The sequence below is a fragment of the Coturnix japonica genome, chromosome 9, assembly GCF_001577835.2.
Source record: "Coturnix japonica isolate 7356 chromosome 9, Coturnix japonica 2.1, whole genome shotgun sequence".
Lineage (NCBI taxonomy): Eukaryota > Metazoa > Chordata > Aves > Galliformes > Phasianidae > Coturnix > Coturnix japonica.
This window is the reverse complement of record NC_029524.1, coordinates 15,745,547-15,762,656: the sequence shown is the minus strand read 5'-3', so window position 1 is coordinate 15,762,656 and position 17,110 is coordinate 15,745,547. Positions and strand designations below refer to the sequence as shown.

Sequence of the window (17,110 nt, the reverse complement as noted above, 5' to 3'; positions counted from 1 at the left end):
TTTCATAAAGCTCTGCTCTTGGATGCGAGTAATAAGTGAGGCTCTCAGCTTTCACTGAGAAATGAAAGGAAGCTCCTAGCCCGCATGTTTTAGAAAAGCTGGAATATGTGCCCGAAGGCACAGACTCCAAAAGGCAAATTAAAAGACCCAATATGTTTTCTTTCTTTATATTACAATTGTGAGTCAGGACCAGGAATGGGGCACCATTAGGGATTTATAGGTTCTGTGCTGGCAGCTCTCCATTCTCAGCGATGGTGCTGTGCAGAGGCAGTTGGGCATTGTGAAGCTGCCTGGTCGTGCTCACCTGGTGCCACACGGCGCTTTTGGACAAAGCACACAGAGCATCTCTGCAGAGCAGGCTCTGCAAAAGGTGTGGTTTGAAATGCACATACCACCTTATAAACCGATGAGATACGGAATTACTTGTACTGAGATTAAGGGTAAGACAAGTGTTCTCTGCATGCATGGCAAGTGGCATTTAACTGGGGTGGGTGGCCCTGAAATTTGGAAGAAGTGGGAGACTGGTTCATGCTTTGGAGGGTTGATGGCTGAGGAGGCTGCTGTTTGCAGGCTGGGCACAGCTTTCTCATCCAAGCCATTATGGACAGACGAGATGATAATGAGACCATCTCATTATGGACAATGAGATGAAAATAATCACAGGCATACTGATTGTCCCATAACATCAAAGCCAAGGCAAACACCATCCTAACAAAGTGCTCCTCTGGAAGGCAGGGCCTTTGCAGTCCCAGTGCTGCACCCATCCCATGTTTGTTGCACACACATGTTTGGTTTTGGAAGAAACGCACAAATAGCCCTTTCCACTTTGTGAGCAAAAGGACTACAAAAGGCACATACATTGCACCAGCTGAGCTATGGGCTCACAAGGAGTAAAAGTTTGCTGACCAAATACCTGTACCAGGCATGTTTGTATTTATAACAAGTGAGTACATTGGAGGATGGTTCTCTACATGGGCTGCCCACATTACTCTTGGTTTTCAGAGCAAACCCTTCATGGTAAAGCAGTGAACATTTCCAATCCAAGCATTTCTTGGGGTATTGGTGCCTCAGCATGGCCATACCTCCAGGAAGCAGCAGAAGCATGGTGGGTGTTTGCCAGTAGAGCTGCAGGAGGCCCCTAGAAACAGAACTTCCATAGGACTTCCCAGATCATGGGGCTGCCAGCAAACCCCTACATGTGGGCATCCTCCAACGGGAACATCCCACCACACCTCCCCAGCTCCCCAGCTGCAGCAGGGGTCCTGCTGGCTCTGTGGGGCTGGGTACTGCTAGGCAGGGAACTGTGAGCAGCTCCACCTTAAGCTGAAGCTCTGTGAGCGCTCTGCTGGCCTCCTGCCATCGAAACCGCTGCAGGCTGAGCTGTCATCAGAAGAAAGTGTGTGCTTTGTGCGGGGAGGGGGTGGCCAGGCGGCTGTTTCTTCATTGATCTTTCAATTTTAAAAGCTTATTTCTGCGGTGGCTTTATTTTCCCCCCCTTCAACACAATGCATTTCAAATTGATTTTGCAACCCCTCACACTACTCCTTACAAAGGTAACTGTGATAAATGCCCTGTTTTCTGGGGGGAGGCCCTCACCAGCACCCCAGACAGAGACCCCCAGGGCTGCCTGGAATCATGGAGGCTCCCTGAGTGCCCCCTGCCCTTGGCACAGCCCCTGAGTCCCCAGCCCTGCTCCCTGTTTTCCATCCTGCGCTTCCTGCTAATCACACCATCAGTACTTGTGCTGATTAACCGCCTAGGTCTCCATTTAATTAAAACATACTCTCTTTTGGAAGAGCCAGAGGTTGCAGACAGATTTTTTTCCTTTCATTCCAGATTGGATTGGCGTTAGCCATCAATACTGGGGGAACCAAAACAGTTCACCCTTTCCCTGACTGTGTCAGATACATCACCAGCTGATTGCTCAGACAGTGACATTTTATAAGCCTAAGGATCTCCAGATATTTAGCCACACTTTCACAGGGTCACTCTTTTCCATTAAAAGTCTGTGCAAAAAAACCAAACCTGCAGAGAAGGTCAACACAACCAATGTCATAATGGAGGGAAAGCAGTTCAGGGGCAGCTCCTGATCCAAGAGTAAGTGGGTCACAGGTAATAGGTCTGGTTTAGACTGAGCAGGTCCCCTTGGAGCCCAGCAACAAGCAGCCCATGGGGCTCACACCCTCTTGGAAGGGCTTAAAAAGGTCCCATGTTGCAGAATGCTGGCAAGCAGGAATGTAGGGTGTGGAAGGATGTGATCACTTGCAATTAACCCCAAGCAACAGGCATGCAATAGAAAGCCTGCTGTGTTTGCTTTGCTGTGAAACAAGCAAGAACTTTGCTCGTTCCTGGCCATGCCCAGAAGGACATTGCAGCCCCATTGCAGACCCACACACTGCTGGGGCACTGCAGACCGACCAGGCTCACTTTTGTCAGTAACGCTTCAGTGCCTCATTACCAACTTCAAAAGTATTTGGCTGTAGATTACTTTTGAGGTTTGGGCTGAGGCCAAGGACTCCAGCAGGAAAAGTCAAACCTAAACAGACGAGTTCAGGTTCAAACTTCCCCAGCCCGGCCACGGGGCGTTCCCCACTGGGTGCAGGGAGAGCCCTTCTGCAGGGCATGGCTGCACAAAGGGCATGGGAGACATTAAGGCATTTTCCAGCAGCTAATGGCCCATATTTCATCTTGCAAAAAGCAAAAAAAAAAAAAAAAACCAAAACCCAAAAAACAAAGAAACCCACCAAAGTTAATAGTTTGCTCCTCGGTGTTTCACTGTGATAGCAACCTATACCTGTTGGGATTTATTTTCTTTCTACACCCACAGCTCATGGGGGCCATGGGATCCTGTTGAGTTTAAGGCACTGCACAGCTTTGTGCTTCAGATATTGCTTTCATCAGGAATGGCTTCCTGTCCACAGCAATGCCCACTCTCCTATTACTGGAAGAGGGACCCGATGCCCTTATCTCTACCTGCATGGGGATGGGATGCTGCTGCCCGACCCTTAGGGCAGGTCACCAAAACAGGGTCCAACCTCACAGCTGGAGCTGTTGGCTGCCCCCTGCCACGTGCTGCAGCAGCTCCCTGCACCCCAGGGAAGCTGTCACCTACAGGGAGACATCAGCTCTCCCTGTGCTGGTAGCACCTTTTTTCTGCTTGAATTGCTGCAACATCAGCCAAATAAAGAGGGACTGCAAACAGCCACAGAAAGCAGGGGAACTCCTAAGGCTCAGCATGCCGGGAATATCCAGCTGCTGTCTGGAACAATACAACAAATGCCGTCGGTTCATCCCTGCAGCCTTTGACACATAAATTCAGTAACTAACCTGACCTGTGGCTGCTTCTCGGAGAGACCGGCCGAGACATGACAAATATGCCCCTCAGCATACCAGGGCTGATTGCCGGCAGTACTATGGGAATAGCTCAGAGCTGTGTGGTTACAGCAGGAAAAACCAGCATGCTCCAGGCACAGCCTGCAATGCGAGCGTGGCAACAAAGCACCGTGTGGGTGTCCACAGGGAAAATCCTCACCTTCACAGGGAATGAGTGTTGGCTTGAGGAAGGTGGGCTCACATTTTAGGGTCTTTGCTGGCCACCAGCATGGCCATGGGCTGCTGTTCCAGCATGCCAGGCGGCTTCCAGGAGGGATGGTTTCCCAGCAGAATGACTTGGACTCACTTCAGGCTTTGCTGCACAGCTCTTATTCTGCTCCCATCTGCCAGGGCCATTTCAAACCTTGAGTTTTAACATGTGATTTCACAACACGTGGCTCTGGGAGGGTGACCAGCCTGCAAATCAGCCCCCTCCAATCCCCAGTCAGGCGCTTTACATTAAGCAATTAAACTGAGCAATAAATATCACTTTGTTGTGAACGAGCCTCCATTTCCTTTTCTATTTTAATAACAATAATGGTCAAACTTCTGTTTAAGAAGCACTTTCTGGTTCTATTTGGAAATGTGCCAACCTATTCAAGAGACATAAGATTTGTATGGGGAGGCAATAGTTTTTATTACGGCAAATTATATAATTAGGAAAGGGGAAAAAAAAAAACCAACCAACGCAAAACCAACAGTGGAGCTTTCAGGCACGCGATCCCTTCTCTGTGTGCAGGGAAATGCAGTGCTGCTGCCGGGCAGTGCACACACTGCAGGCATTGCTGCAGCCACCAGAGCCCACCCAGGGCTGGGGGTCAGGATGTGGTGTCCATGGCTCCTGGGAGGACCCTGCCCTATTGCAGCCCCATGAACAAAACTCTGTTCAGTACCTGCCAGCCCCAAGCAGCCTGGCTCTCCTAGGTGCACACATGAGCTCGCTGTTCAGAAAATTACATTTTTTAAGCGTATGATCCAGGCACGTGGGATTCCCACAACTTCTTCTGGCACAGCCTTTGCTTCATCTTTTGGACTGGAAGCCTCTTGGGGCAGGGACTGTGGTTTTAATTATGCACAGCTCCCAGCTGAGCAGAGCCATCAGTCCCTGCTAAATGAATAAATAATCACTGCAGCAAAGCACAGCCCCTTCCTGGCTCAAACCCATTACTGAAGTGTTTGTAGGTCACTGCATATTTGTAAGCAGAACTTAAATAAGATATGTGGATTGGGAAACCCATAAGAAATGTCAGACTGAACTCCAAATTCTGCAATGTATTTTGATGATTAGAGGTGGAAAAAAAACATTCAGTAGATAAAACTGATGCCAGGTCAGGACTAAGGGCTTCCACTCCTCACACCCAGCATCAGGCAATGACTTTTGGCCACGGCACTGGTTGCTCATTCGAGTTTGGTTCTGAATTCCCTCCATCCTAGTGAGATGTGGAAATGGATAGGGGCTGGGTAACTTATTTTAATGATTTCCCAACCATCACAGAAGGAGCTTCTCTAGACCATGCACTGCCCTAACATCAAGCAGACTGGCTGCCCAGGAGGCACATATCCTCTGTGCTCTCCCAGTGCCACCAGTGCCACAGGCAGTGCTGCAGCAGAGAATGGTTCAAAGCAGAAAAAGGAACAAAAACCACAGACAGTGCAGATACACACAGCAGGCAGACATCAGGGAAGGCTCAGGAACTGACAGTGAATTTGGACCCGCACAGACAGGGATCTTTTTGGGTAAAAAGACACAGATTATTGCAGGAAGTCTGAGAACAATGCTTGACTATTTAAGGACAGCAGTGTTTCCTTTCTGAACATCAGCATCATTAATTTGCTTTGGAGTCCAGCCAGATTCCATCTGATGCCTGCTCTCCTGTTAAGGTGGAAAAGTATGCATAAAATCTTGCTCAGTGTTTCCCAAACATAATGGCCCATATCTCTATTCACATGCATTAAATCTTTGTAATCTGTCTGTGATTGCCACAAGATGTTAGAGAAGTATAAATAAGCTCAAAAAAGCTTCTTAATTCCTGGGTGAAAAAAGGGTCACTGAGGAGTATTAAAATCAAATGTTGCTGATTACTGCAGCTGGGAAGGTGCTGCCTGGACACTTTTGTTTTGCCCCAAGTCTTCTATTTCATCCTAAAGCACATCGTGCCCATCTCCAGCCTCACCAACCACACAGAGCTTCCACCTCCCATCATAAACAGGGTGCAAAAAGGAGAGATGTGAGTGACAAGTCATGGGCCAGTCGTTGGAGGATAAATTACACCGGGTTGAGAAATTCACAGGAAAGGACGGGGTAAGAGCCATTTGTACAAGGAGTTAAAGATTATTTCCAAACATTAACCACAGTAACTGAAATCACAATCGCTTTGCCACACGCCTTTCTCTGTACGTCAGACCTGCAGCAGAGCAGACCAAATAACCTTCCCCATTAACTGATTGGATGGAGCTTCTTGGCATTTATTCTGCTGGAGGCGAGGTGCTTTTCTCTGGTTTGTAATTATTATTTTTTTTAATTCCTTGCCTCTACCCAAACACGTCTCCTGCCCGTGTGCTAAAGAGCTTAATTTCCCCTTCATTTTCCCCCTGCTTCTATTCCTTATGTCGCCACTGATGACATAGTTTGCTCTAGGCCCAAGTGCAAAATAGATATTCAAACCATGGATCACTTTCCTGGATGAGCAAGGGTTTGTTGTAAGGCAGGTGAGGGCAGGAGGGGTGCTTCTTATTTCTGAGCAATGGAAAGGGCAGCTCCTGATCACTGCCCTCAGGCTCCCAGCATTAGGCTGGGAAACTTGCTGGCTTAGGCTGTCTTTCCAGCTGCCTTCACTGAGAACAGGAATCCCACAGAGATCTGATCTTGATTTATGAGGGCTTGGGATCCCTGATTAAGCAGTTAGGAGTGCTGAAGCAATGCTAGCATCTCTTTGCAGCAAGCTTTCTTAGTCACCCATCAAGGACTGTGAGCTGTTAGTGAGTCTTTGGTCACCTTCTTCTACTGTTTTGTGGTCACAGCCCTGACACTCTGATAGAGTTTAAAACCTTGTTGAACTTCTTTCCCTATTTCTCTCCATTTTGGGGCTTTTGAGACAAGTTCTAACCCTGAAAACAACTCTCAATTTGATGCATGTTAGCCTCACTGAGGACATGACTGTGTTTGAAAATGACATTTTTTCCTCATTGCTCATGCAATGCTTTGACTGTTAGAGAAAAACGAAATGCTTACGAGTTACCTGGTGGAGTAAAGATCACACTGGGTGACTGAAGAGCATCATTCCCAGCCTGCCTGCCTCCAGCAAACCCCATGCAGCCTTAAGGAATGGGGTGACCACAACGTGTCATCTTGCTCATTCCGGCTCCTCGGATCCATGTGATGTGACTGTCATCCCAAAGACGCACTGTGCTCAATGGCTCTGTAACACTCAATGACCAACAGATGTTCAGGTTGGATATTAGGAAACATTCCTTCTCAGAAAGAGTGTTCAGGCAGTGGCATAGCTGCCCAGGGAGTGATGGGGTCACCACCCCTGGAGATGTTCCTGTGGGGATGTGGCACTGAGGGACGTGGGCAATGGGCACGGTGAGAGTGGGTTGGGGTTGGACTTGGTGATCTTAGTGGTCTTTTCCAACTGTAATGATTCTATGGTTCTATGGAGAGAATGAGTTCCTTTAGCTGACAGCTTAGAAAATACAAGAAAGGAGAAGAAAAAATAAATAAATTAGATCCTATCACATGGCTTCTGCTTGGGTTTCCAAAGCAGTGGGAGCAGGGCATGGCTGTGAGGCTGCATTATGCAACAGCGATCCCTTTGTTCCCTCCCACTTCAAGATTTAGCAGCAGGGAAGCAAAAAACTCCCATCTAGAAATGCAGAGGGGGGAGCAAATGTTAAGAGGATGCTGAATCCCTCTGAGCTATTAATGGAGAATTGCATAACAGCTGCCGCGGGGTTGCTAGGTTTTGCCACGTCCCTGCGCAGTGTTGGATATTAACAGGGCTTGTGCTTTCGGTGGTAGCTGTGAGCGGGGTGCGGGTTTCCATGGAGCTGGGAGCGTTGGCTCTGCTCATTCACAGCAAGATCTTGCAGTGCTTTGCTAAATCCATCTCCCAGCGAGGCGGGTACCACGGAGCCTGCGGGATGCGCGGGGGTGTGCCCGCCTCGCCTTGAAAAAGCCATTAAAAAAAAACCTTTAAAAAGCGAAATTCAGGAACGATGCCTGCTTTGTCTCGCCTGGCAGCATCACGCTTTAACCCTCCTGTCCCCAGCACTGCAACGTCTCCCATATGTGGGTCTGCCCTGACTGCTCCCAGTAACACAACGCCCACCTCCGGCTCCATGTCTAAAGCATCTTCACGGAGCACACGATGCGTGTTTTAGCACGTTGGCTTTGTGGGATCAGCCCGCACTGGGGCTGGGTGCTGACATGCTGTGCGTGCCCTTGGTAGGGGAGAAGGGCAGCAAGATGCCAGAGATCCCACATCTCCGATATGCATGTGAGCTCAAACAGCTTTCTGTTGTGCCTCTAATTAGGCTAAGTGGAGTGCTGGATTCAAGTGCTAATTAGAAATGACCACTCTAAAATACATTAGGATATTTAGGGCTCTGCGCTGTTTGCATATTCAGGCTACAGCTCCTGCTGTTGTGTTTGTGTGAGTAATGAGATGACTCCATCCAACTAATCCCTTTTAACCTGTGGCATTAATTATATTATTTTATATTTCATTGTAAACTATTTTATTCATTCTATTTTATTATTTATTATTATTGCTATGCTTTCTTTTATTGTGACAGCTACACCGTGTCTAAGGAAATGGGTTTCTAGCTATGGGAATACACCCACAACCTCACTGGGTGAACTTCACGCTGTTCCTGGCAGCTTCCTTGCAATTTCTGTTGTGTAAAATGAAACTTCAGGGTTTTGTGGAGCTGAGATCAAAGTACAGGTGGGACTGGGCTCAGGCTGTAAGCCAAGGGTTTGGTGTAAGGCTGGTACCAACCCGGCTCCGAGTCCAGTGTGGGCTTGGCCTAAGTTCAGCTTCACTCCCAAAGTCAAACTGATGAACTTCCAGCCCTTAGATGGATGAATATGGACATATCTATGGCCTCACAGAGCCATAATTTCTGCCCGAATGCTTTAGTATTTGGAAATCGTAAATAAGGCAAAGTGAAAAGGACAAGCCCCTTTAATCTACAAACGGTGTGCTAAATGATGGCGGTAAATCTCTGCTGGCCCCACAGCAGGTTGATTGGCGCACCCAAATAGCAGCGATTTTATCCCACAAAGCAAAAAGTACGTATGGAGCTCAGGTTTTGGAGAACAAAATCATACCCAGAAGGCTTTTTCCATTTTTCCATCCCTTTCTTGTAATCTCCAGATACTGCTCCTTTAGTGTTTGAGTGACGCTAAGTGAATTAAGAGAGAAATATCATTATTTTTAAAGACATGGGCTCTTGACGAGGATGAGATGGGACCAGCGAGCAAGGAATTGCAAAGAACTGATTCTGCTCTCCCTGTGTGTTCTGTAAGGCAATCTGCAGCTTCAGAAAAACCTTCCCTTTTTGTGTTGTCTTATTTACTGCACTGTGCGTCCCAGCCTTCACTTGGGCTGAAGAAAAAGAGAAGGAAGAAAAATGATCAGCTTTGACAAGGATGTTCACACATTTCCCTGCAGGGGGAATGCTGGGGGGAATGCATTTGTACCCTACAGCACCATTGTTTCTCTTCTATAATCCCCACTCCCAGCATCACATAGGGACCATCAGCATGGTCCTCTGTTGCCCTGGGGCTGGGGTCCAGAGATTTATTGCCAGGTCATTGCTGGTGAGGAAGTGCCTGGAGAGGAGGAAAATCTGCTCTGTGGATAGCCAGGGCCAGAGACAGAGCCTTGCTTCCCACCATGCAGAAGCAATATCTGCACCTGTCTGTACACAGCATTATTTCCCAGGTACCTGACTTGTAGGTACAATTAAGGACTTGTAAATCTGAGGAAGTCTTAAATTAAGGGACAAAGCTGTGCCTGCAAACATTTCTGCCTGTCATTTTTCAGCTCTAGCAGTGGAAGTCCTGTTAAAGTGAGGATGAAAAATTGGTCCTATGTCAATAACCTGCATGAATGATGCTTGAGAAAACTGGCAAGTCATCAAAAGGCCCTGTTCTCTGCTTAATTCCCTCCCTGGCTCATTATGGATTACCACGTTTTGTCTAGTTAGTGGCATGATTATGGAAATAGAAAAACCATTTTTCTCTGCTTCTTATCTAAAAGATAAATGAGGCACATATAATTGGCTCAAGTTATCATGCAGCAGTGAGCAGCGGTGATGCAGCTCTTTTCTGTCCTCAGCTTGAAGTCCTGAGGCAGAGTGAGCTGTCAGCATCCTGCTCTGGCTGCTTCCTACCCCAGCACCCACACACAGAGCCAAAAGCAATATGTTTATTAAGGGCTGATGTTCGTTGCCAGAAAAGGCTGCTCTATCCCCAAATTAAGCTTTCTTTCCCCAGATTAAGCCCCAGATTGGAGATACCCAATAAGCACTTCCTTTAGGGCTGCTGGGCTGTGCTCCTGGACCCAGTTACAGCTGCCTCAGATGGAGGGGATCCCTCAGTTTGGACCCCAAATCAGCATTTTCTACTTAAAATCACCTGCCAGAGTTCAGCAGCTGTGACGATGGGGTCACACTTGTGCTGTCATTGCATTTCCTCAAGCCTCTGAAGACACTATCAAGGGATGTTAATTGGAAAACATTAGAAAATGCCTCAGCAACTCCAATTCAGACAGGGACCTTAGGGATAATGAGAAAAAAGAGGAAAGCGTATTGGTTTTCCTTTAATTCTACAGTGGAAACAAAGAGCAATGGGATGGAAACAGGACACTTTCCTTCTGGTTTATGTTTTCAAAGCTTAATTCCTCTCTAAGTATTCTCTAAGCATTTCATTCAAAGCCTGCTTATAGAATCTCCAAAATAACAGCTGCCTGATGTGCTCATTATTGTGTTCAATGCATAAAAATAATTTGCCATTTTCAGAAGCAGCCTCTCTCCCCTCCCCCCCCCCCCCCCCCCCAAGTTGCACTTTTCACATACAGAACCACGCTAATGAGCAATCCATTACATTGTCATCGCACAGTCATTATTTTCCCAGATGATGGGCAGATGACAGGAGGCTGCAGGTCGTGGATGAGCAATGAGAATGGATTTAGAGAAGCAGCAACCCCCCACTCTGCTGCCACCGGGAACCCCCAGCTAATGCATCCTGAAAATACAGAGCTCTGGAAGTGTCCCTAAATGTGGGATTTCACAGTGTTCTCCAGGAAGCATCAATATTGATGTAATAAGGAAATGGAGCTGCAGATGCTAAAGTACTTACTGCATTTTTTTAAACATGGGGACAGCTTCAATTATCCCGCTATCATGTTCTAAATAAGGTTGATTAATCAAGGTTTAAGATAACAGAAGGAGTTTTCTATGCCATTAACATGTCCCCGGAGATTTGCCCTTCTTTTGGGTAATGGGAATCTTCTGGTTGTGAAGACACAGATAATAAGGATTTATAGCAGCACAGCGTGCAGTGTGTTCCATAAGGGACACTGTGAGAACATGGGCACATGACAGCAAGCAGCTCCAATTACTTAGCTCCCCACCAGCACGCCAGGACAGGGCTGCATCCTCCTTTCCCCCACCTCGTGGCTTGGTTTTCCTCCTTTCACCATTTCCCAGTGTTTCTGCTTTGCACATCCCCTTCTGGCAAAATAAAGAAATAAATACATAAAGAAATATTTAAGTATTTTAAAAAAAAAAAATAAAGGGATAAGATCCACAAAGGTCTCTGTCTGTTTCCAAATTCTCCAGCCACAGCCATTTTCCAAGACCAGAAGTGGACTTTCCAGACCTCACTGTGGGTCTACTGGCCTGAACTGCACTATGTGCATCACAGGTGAGGTTTTCTCCTCAGTATATTCTCCAATTTCCTTTACATAGTAAAATACAAGTATTTGTTGTTTTCCCTTGTTATGTATTTGCTACTAGGGCTTCCAAGCCCAATGGCTGTCATGTTGAAACGCAGTATCTGGTGGTTTCTATACATAAGCATGGAAAATGCAATACTGCATCTCTGACTTATTTCCACACTCGTTTCTTCCAGCAGCTGTGGGAAATCCCCATGGGCTGCGTGGGCACCTCGGGTGCTGCGAGTGTGAGTGTGTGTGGGTTGGTTTGGGATGAGCAGGGGGGACTGGTGGGGCTTTATTGTGCCTTGTGAAATCAGAGCCCGGAGAGAGAAAAGCAACACTTCCATTTGAAAAGAGGGAGGAAAAAGCCAGATAAAAGATACACACTTTTCTTCCAAGACAGACTGCTAAATAGGCTCTTCTTGCTCACTGAGGTTCAGTAATGCGAGTTGACAGCATATTAAGGTTATTTCAGGTTCTTGTGTCTCCCAGGGTCATAAGCCTTCTGCTATGCATATTAATCCATCTTAGCATTCCTCCGAGTAGCTACGTAAGTAGGGCAATCGGTTTAGCATGAACCCTTTCCATTTACAGCGTAGCTGGGAGGAGAAACCTCCTAATTAACAGAATACCCACAGAAAATACAGAGATTTTAATATCATGGGGACATGGCACAATCTCCTGCTATTACAGAAAGACAAGCCTTCCTTGGAAATATTTTGGGGCCCAGTGGTGGGAGCAACCCCAAAGCAGTGCAGTGCTGTGCCCCTGGGTGCTCCCACACAGCCTTGGGGGTTGGCACACCTGAATGCATTTACTGTCTGTTTACAGGTCAGGGGAACCCTGCCAGCTTCCTTGCACTGTTAAGGTGACATCCATGAATGTTGAAAATAACAGTACTCATTTAGAGCCCAATGGGTTCAATCCTCTATTCTTACACCATGTTCAGGGTGGCTCAGGGCCAGCATCCAAATTATATGGCTGAGTCTACAAATCATTTCTCTGGTGCTGGTGAGAGGGTGAGTTGGGCTGCCAGTGCAGCCTGGCTGCATCCCTGGCTGCATCCCTGGCTGCTGCAGTGATGGAATAATAGATGGCCTCAAACCTGGCTCCGACCAATGCTCATGGCCCAGCCTGATCTCAGTGCAAGCACCAGGTCTGTACGTGGACCACTGGTCCAGCACATCCCAGCCAAGCAGAGAGAAGGCTTCTCCAAGAGAGAACACCCAGGGGAAAATTTCCTAACAAGTATTGTGTTTGCATGGAGCAGGCTAAAACCAAATCCACGTGTGGACTTCTGACTGCCTTCTCTTGCCACAGGGCCAAAAAGGACAAAAAATGAAGATGATCTTATTTAGGAAAGCCCAGTTAATATTTTGCCTACTTTCTAACATACTGGGGAAACCAAATGAAAAAATACAATTTGTAAAAGACGTCTTTAATTGGTTTTACAAGCAATCTGTGAATCTGTAGCATAACTCCAGTGACTTCAAACCAATGAGCAAAGAATGAACGTCTCAAGAAAGAAAATGCCACTCAGCCAATGGAGTAAGTGAAACAATAAATGAGTGCACATTTAGATCAATCAATAAGGCAATTACGCAAAATATTACAAGATCCACGATTAATTAGGGATGACAAATTCCCCAAAAGGATAAAACATAGGAAAATTATAAAGCCTAAGCGAGAATCAAGCTAACAACTGGTGAGAAGAGCTGGTAGGACTTAGTGCTGCAGCGTCCCATGGGACTTCAACCAAAGGTTATAGCAGCAATCTGAGCACTTGTAAGATGGACGCATGTACTCTGTGGTACATGTCATGAAATGGAGGGTATTGGGTGGGAGGTGCTCCCAGTGCAGGTACAAAGCAAACGCTCACCTTCTTTGTCTCTTGTTTGAGCTTCATCTACTTGTTTGATGGAAAGTCTCCTATGCATTGTGAGTGAGCTTTTTTTTCTCCTTCACTAGGTGCTGTAGAGCATTGAGATGCTGCTATACAAAAGGCTTGATGGCCTGAGGATTGGTTGCTGTGGGAGCCCACAGCCGGCAACCATCCCTGCCCCACCTGTGGCAGCTACGAGCTGGGTGGCCAGTGATGTAAATCATCCCAGGCCGGTATGTGGGTCTATTTATTTTAACACTGTAGAGTTTGTTCCTTCTCCAGACAGTATGTAAGGGTGAAGTGCCAAAATCTGCACTGATGTATAGCTCTCACCCTCAGATTTATAATATAGCAAAAGCATAAGTCAGGATAGAAGACTGAGAAGGAGCTGGACCATGCTTCTGCCTGTGCTGTGTTTAATTTACAAGAGAGCTGGAAATCACAGAACACATCTGCCCTCATACAGTTTGGCTTTCCTGCAAGATTCAGTCTTTGGTTCATCTTTTGCTCCTAGCAGCCAATGTGGCCAAGGGGAGATGCAGTGGAGCAAAGCTTTGTGCCTTTGTCTTCTGACAGAACAGCACGGAGCTACCAAATGGGAATTACACTTTTCTACACACTTGCAGATTGACATTCATTCTCCTCTTCCCACACCTCGATTTATTTCCCCTCCCAACCCAGAGATCTGCTTCTTTTTTTGCTCCAGCATGTTTGAACCCTGGAAGAACTCAACCTTGGGACTGAACTCATCATCCAGATGAGAGAGACATTTTGTCTCTCTGGACAGGCTGGTGAAACACTCCTTAATGTGGTCACCTCCTTGTGTGAGGGACAGCCAAGGCAGGCTGGCTACAGGGCTTCCAGGTGCAGGAGCAAATCCACATATATACAACCAGCTTTTCAGATACAGTAGGGAACCCATTAAGCTTTGTGTGGTTATGCAAGCTGATACAAATGCCTTATTAATTAGAAAATCAATCACGCTGTCCAGCTGATTGATGTTAATCCTACATCAAGAGGGGGGGAACAATGGTATAATCAAGACAAGATCATTTCTTCCCATTACAGGGAAAGGGACAAGGCTGCGTTTCAAAGTGATTCTGCTGTGATGAGCTGCAAGGAGATGCATCATGTGCTAAGGGCTCTTTTAAGATGTGGCACATTATTGTGATCAATAACACTCAAATTGATACTGGATCCTGAATCTAAGGAAATTTTATATGAAGATTAGAGGAAATTATAATATGATCAGAGGAGGTCACAGAGGAGGAGAGTTGTAATTATCCATGGGCAGACTTAATAAATAGGGAAGACCCTGAGAAATGAGAAGACGGCAAGAATATGTTAAGGGTGGGGAAAGCTTTTCATGGCATCCAACTAATGCTTCAGAACTATAAAATCATTGATTTCAAAAAATTGATAACACTTCAAAGCCTAATCAGAGGCAAACATAGAACAAAAGTTAAAGGACCAAATCAGTTCTTTGCCTGATCTGCATTGTTTGCAGCCAGTCCTAGCACTCAGGGACTGGTAGCAAACAGCCCCAGCAGCTGTGTTCATAGCGTCCCAAGGCAGTGTGCCCAGCCAAGAATTCTGAAAAATGCAGGATAGCATCACATTAAATGATTGGAACATGATTGGAATACACACCCTTCAATGAGAGTCAGCCTTTGCAAGAAGCAAATGCTGATTACCGTGCAAACGCATGTTGTTTTGGTTTCAGGCTAATTGTTGTATAGCATATTCTATATAACATAAGACAAAGCCCCAAGGCTTGTAAGCCAAGTAGAATGCAAATTACATCACTGACACAGCTGAAGGCTCCATGCAACTTTAATCAAGGGGGCTGCAATGTATTCATGAGACAAACAAGCAGGGCAGCTCCATTAGAAGGAGTGAGCCCTCAATACACAGCCTGACTAATAGGCTGGAACACGGTTACGAAAACGTTCACCTTGACCACTGAAGACTGAGGATATTCATGCTTGCGGAAAGCGTCACAGTCATTGTGTGCCAATGACATTTAGCATTTCTACAGCAGCTTATGGAAATGCTCCACGCTCCAGTGGCTGTTCCCTTTCTTTCCCATCTTAATCATTGTCTGTGGTATAGGAGCATGGGGAAAATTGAGGGTTTGGGCTGCACTGGACTACAAATAAACACACAGGTAACCTCTGCCCTGAAGAGTGATCGTTCTAAATAGACACAGTGATCAAGAGAAGGAGCAGAACAGGAAAACAACTGAAAGAGAATAGAAGAGCTGGAAAATAGGACTCTACAGTCAGGCTTCCACCTGATGCAAGTAGGAGTCATTTGTAGTAAGAAAGCCAGCTAATTTAGGGGGCAAAAGCGCTGAAAATGCCTGATAGTGTGGGAAATTGGCTCATCAAGTGGTGGTTACTTTTGTATGCTGAGCTCTTATGAATTCACTGAAAAACCTTTGCAAGTGCCCCAGGAGACACAGGAGTTTTGCAATGGTTCCTGCTGGCTGCTATGGACCTGCCTCATTTTGCTCTGATGTGAGCAGGTGCTCCATGTGTCCTGGGATCAAACGCACAGCGGCTCCCCATGCTGCTCCATGTGCTGTGCACACTACAGCTGAAACGTTTGCAGTTTCATAACTCAAGAATTCAGAAATAGATATAAATTTACACATTCCACCATAAACAGATGGTGCCTTTGGCTGCCTCTCGCTGCGTTCCTCGAAGGTAGCACTGTGTTGCAGACATCAATCTTTCTACAACAATTTCTGTTTGTAGGGGTTTGTGGGTTTGTTTTGGTTTCCCATTCATATTTCACACTGCAGAGGATGAATGAACACGTGAGGAATTACTGACCTGTTTCCTGTGCCAGGAGGTGCAATAACAGCTGGAGATGGCCAGGAAACAAAGTTCTGGCTCTTGATACTCTGATGTTCAGGAGGACTGGTGTGAGCAAAGTAGATACCAAGTTTGTACCCGGACTTGTTGGCTATCCTGAAGCTTTCAGGATGAGGAATTGAGAGATTCTTCCAAAGCTACCTCTTTCTGCAAAGAAAAGAAGGAAAGAAAAAGTAAATGGCTAAAGAAAAACTTCTGCTAGCCCTGCTGATGCACAGGATGTGGCTATATTCTGGAAGCAGCAATATCTGAGCAGGTTGTGTGGGTCCTCCTCAGTCCACAGCTATAAAGAAGTATTGCTTCTGGGTGGGAGCAGTTCAAGGGAACAGCCCTCCTGGCCCTGCATACTTAGGTCCAATTCCAGCAGAAAAGCTCATTCACAAGGAAATCTGGGAATGTGCCCACAGGGAGAACTTGCAGCAGTTTCCATGTTTGAGCACAGCTGCCCCAAGGGCCAGGCACAGCTTGATGGCTGTGGGTCTGCTCAGCAGCTCAGCTGCCTACAGCTTCCATGGATGACCACCATGTCTTCATGCCACCCATGTCAACTGTGCCACTGGTTTCTCTTCACATGAGCCCGAGACAACTCAGTTCGCACTGTATCCCCCCCCTGCTTCACCCATGTGGGCTGCACCAAGCAGTGTCTGGGGCAAGTGGAAGCTTTGCAGAGGCAGAACTGGTGGCATTTATAAAACCACATAATTGTTAAGGTTGAAAAAGACCACTGAGATCTAGTCCAACTGTCAACCCATCTCCACCATGTCCTCTAAACCCTGTACCTAATTCAGGGGCTTATCATGTAAGGGGATACATAATAATACATGCTCCTGCCACCTGGACCACCAGGAGAAACACAGCCAAATGGCGAGAAAATCTGGGGAGGTTGACATATTACAGCAGTGGATTCCTTCAGCATCTGAGCTGACAGCGAATTTATTGGGGAGGAAATGAAGGAGAGATGGCAAGAGGCATGAGCGACCGAGCAATAATGCTCAAGGGAAGCAGCTCCAGTTATTTCTCAGCCATCA

The 17,110-nt window shown here is 46.6% G+C and overlaps 1 protein-coding gene across 3 annotated transcripts in view; it reads right to left on the bottom strand.

The window, feature by feature from the left end:
• TBL1XR1 (TBL1X receptor 1) overlaps window positions 1-16,207 on the bottom strand; it is a 148,432-nt gene extending 132,225 nt beyond the window's left edge. For all 3 annotated transcript variants that reach the window (XM_015871581.1, XM_015871589.1, XM_015871583.1), the window contains exon 1: window positions 16,041-16,207. The gene's annotated coding sequence lies outside the window, so the exon portion shown is untranslated. The remainder of the gene's footprint in view (window positions 1-16,040) is intronic.
• Window positions 16,208-17,110: the final 903 nt, after the last annotated feature.